Below are 3602 nucleotides of genomic sequence, written 5' to 3' on the forward strand. Positions count from 1 at the left end.
GAGGCTATATTCTATTATACTAACTTCCGCGATAGATATATCCGCCTCTCCCTCTCCTACCTCCTCCTTCTTAGAGCGTACGGAGTCGTTCGTCGACGCTATACTAGCCGCGGCCGACGATAACTCCGCCGCTACCGCTACTCTTACCCGCGCCGCTACCACCGCTCCTACCGCCGCCGCCGCTGCCTCTACTACGCTATTTACTCTTACGTCGCCCCTTAAGGTAACGACGCCGTCTTTACCGCTACCTATAACGCCCGGCCCCTTAGCCCCCGCCTCTATCTCCGCTACCCCTATAAGTCTATAGTTAGGTAAGCGTAATAGACGTTATCCGCTAACCTCCTATAGTATAAGCGCTAAGTATAGGCCGGCGCCGCCCGCTTAGCCCCTTATATACGTTATACGTTATAGGAGCTCGACTACTCCGACTAAGCCGGGCGCCGCCGCGGCGGCAGCTACTACTAGTATACGCGAGCTAGCCGCGCTTATAAGGCGGCGCCTCCTATCTTACTCGCTACGGCGTCGGCTTAAAAGGCCGGCTTATATAGGTAGGCGTAGGGGGCTACTAAGAAGCGCCTTACCGCTGCCGCCGCCGCTTACTATAACCTCCGCGCCCTTAAGCGATAGGGCCTTATACCTAAGTAAGTCCTACTCCTTTGCTCTCTTATTTCCGCCTTTAACGTACCCGGCGCTAGGGATACTACCTCCGTCGCCCTATCGGCGGTCCCCTTAGCCGTGCCCGCCTCCGCTACCGCCGCTGCCCCTACCGCCGCCGCTAGCCGCCGCCCCTTTACCCCTAGAGCCGCCGCCGCCGCCGACTAGCTTACGGGCTTAGAGGGCCGCCTTAGCGCTTTAGAGACCGCCGCCGCCGCTAATAAGAAGGAGGAGGCTAATAAGGACGACGATAATAAAGATAATAATAATAATAACGATAAAGAATAAGCCTAGGTAGTTTAAGGGCTCCGCTTTATAATAAACGCTATTTTTATCTCTACTTATATTATTACGCTTATATTACCTATATTACTATAACTACCCCCTCCGCTATACTTACTTTATAGTCCTAGCCTAAGCTACTATTAATAGTCTATTAGTCCGTCGTTCTTATCTACTATTTTAAATAAGGCTTTAAACTTATTAAGGGCTATAGTTCCCGTAAACTTATATATAGGTTCTTACGTAAGGTTAAGATACCCGCGCTACTTAACGAGGACCTCTTAGCGTTTCCCCTTACCGACCTTTTTCTAGTACGCGGCCTATATCTCTTCGACCTTAAACTTATCCTCTCCCTTTACCTCGATTATAAGTAGTTAAGCGTCCGCTACTTCTTATCTAAGTAGCGGGTTAAAGGAGGCTCTATAAAGGAGGTTTACGTTAATCTTATTATAGACCCCTATTAGGAGACTATCGAGCTCTATAACCTATAGGCTAATAACCCTCTATATTATAAACTTTATATATAGCTAGTTAAGCTTCTTCTTTAGCCGTACCGACCTATAGTTATAGAGGTTTAGCTATACCTTATCTCCTACTATAAACCTATTTACTAGGGCCTTAGTTTTATTAACGTGCCGCTCTTAATCTTATACTATAGCAGCTATTATAGATTAGTAATAATCTATAGTCTCCTATAGCTTTCGTACGAATATAAAGGCGCGGCCCTTTAATAACGAATTACTATATTACTCCGCTACTATATCTACGATAAAGGGAACTAGTAAGGGTAGTTCGAAGCTATATATTATAAAGAAAGGGGCTATCTTAATAGAGGTATATAGTTTACTATTTAACGTAAGTTAGGCCGCGGGGAGCTAATAGTCTTAGTCTACTTAGTTATAGGCTATAATAGCCTATAGGTAAGCCTACGCCTCTTAGTTAACCCTCTTAGGCCCTCTATTAGTCTATAGGTAATATACTATACTAAGTAGCTACTTAATTTAAAGTAGCTAGTATAGGTACTACTAAAAATAGCTAGTTTAATTCGATCCCTTATTACTTATAATAAAGGCTAGCTAGCTATATAAGCGGGCCTAGTACTATAGGAAGCGCTCTATATAGGACTCTATATCTATAGACGGCATCGGCTCTAATACTATAGACTTACTAAGTTAGTCCTTAATTACCTATATATAGCGGTTACCGCCCTCTATAAGTAGGAGGTCCGTTATAAAGTCTATATATATATATATATAGAACCGGTCGGGTACCGGAAGCTACTTAAGTAGCCCCTTAAGCTATACCCTCTAAATCTTAGTATAGCTATAAATATTATAGTTATAGAGGAAGCGGTAAATATAGTACTATAGGAGGGGCTAGTAGAAATCCCTCGCGAGGCCTACTACTATGCCCTACCTACCTAAGTAGCCTACGATACTAAAGTTATAGATAAGCTAAACTAGCTTCCCTTAGAGCTCGTTCTATTTATCTAGCTCTGGCGGTCTATCCTTCTCCCTAGCTTCTATAGTATATAGCGCGCCCGGTACCTATAGTCTCCCCCGCTAACGTAGGTGCCCCTATAGGTCGATATAATAGTCGGCTACTTATACCTTTAGCTTTAGCTTTAGATCGAGGCGTTAAGCGCCGGACTTAATAGCGCGGCGTATGCTCTCGTAGGTATAGTTTAGAGATAATATCCTATCCTATAAGCGCTAAAGGACCTTATCTTAGAACACTTACGCTATACGTGCCCCTAGGCCGGTCTATCCCTCCTCGCTAGGCCGAGGCAAAGGTATAAGGGAAGGCTTATCTATTAGCGCCGCGCTTTCCTTTACTAAGGAAGCTCCTATATAAGTCCGTAGCGCTTCTTATAGGATAAGCTATAGATCCTAGGCCTCGATATCCGCTCCTATTAGCTGGTCTTAATCCCTTTAAGAAAGCGTATCTAGGACTACGGAGTCCTACCTTAGCTAGTACTTAATCGAGAAGTTAAAGTATAAGAGATACTCCGCTTAGCGGGCTTACCGCTCTAAGAGGTACTAGTAAGTTATAAAGTACTCGAGGTTCCTATAGTCTATAAGAACCTTAAAGCTCTTATAGCTCCGGAGCTCTATATACTATTACTTAAGGTAGCTAATAATCGCTAATATCTCTTTATCGTAAATAGCGTAATTCCGCTCTACTAAGGTTAGCTTATAAGAGTAGAACGCTACCGGTTACTTCTGCCTATCTACCTCCTAAGAGAGCGTTTCTCTAAGTACCTAGCCGCTATAGTCCGCTTTAACTAACGTAGACCGGTCGAAGTCCTACTAGAGTAGTACTAAGGCTTAAGAGAATAAGTCCTTAAGCGTATAGAACGCTCCTTCCTATATAAGCCCCTAGTAAAAGGCGGTCCGCTTCCTAGTAATCTTATTTAGGGGTATTATAATATAGGAGAAGCCCTTAATAAATATCCTATAATAGTTCGCGAACTTAAGGAAGCTCCGTACGCCTATCTATATAGTTAGGGCAGCTTAGTCTTAAATCGCCTAGATCTTTATAGGATCCGCCTATATACCTACGCCGGCGTAGATAATAAAGCCTAGGTACTTAACCCTCTTAACCCTAAATTCGCACTTATCTAAGTTAAGGTAAAGCCTATAAAGTTAGAGGCGCTCTAGGACCCT

The sequence above is a fragment of the Hirsutella rhossiliensis genome, assembly GCF_020360975.1.
Source record: "Hirsutella rhossiliensis strain HR02 chromosome Unknown scaffold00002, whole genome shotgun sequence".
NCBI classification, from domain to species: domain Eukaryota; kingdom Fungi; phylum Ascomycota; class Sordariomycetes; order Hypocreales; family Ophiocordycipitaceae; genus Hirsutella; species Hirsutella rhossiliensis.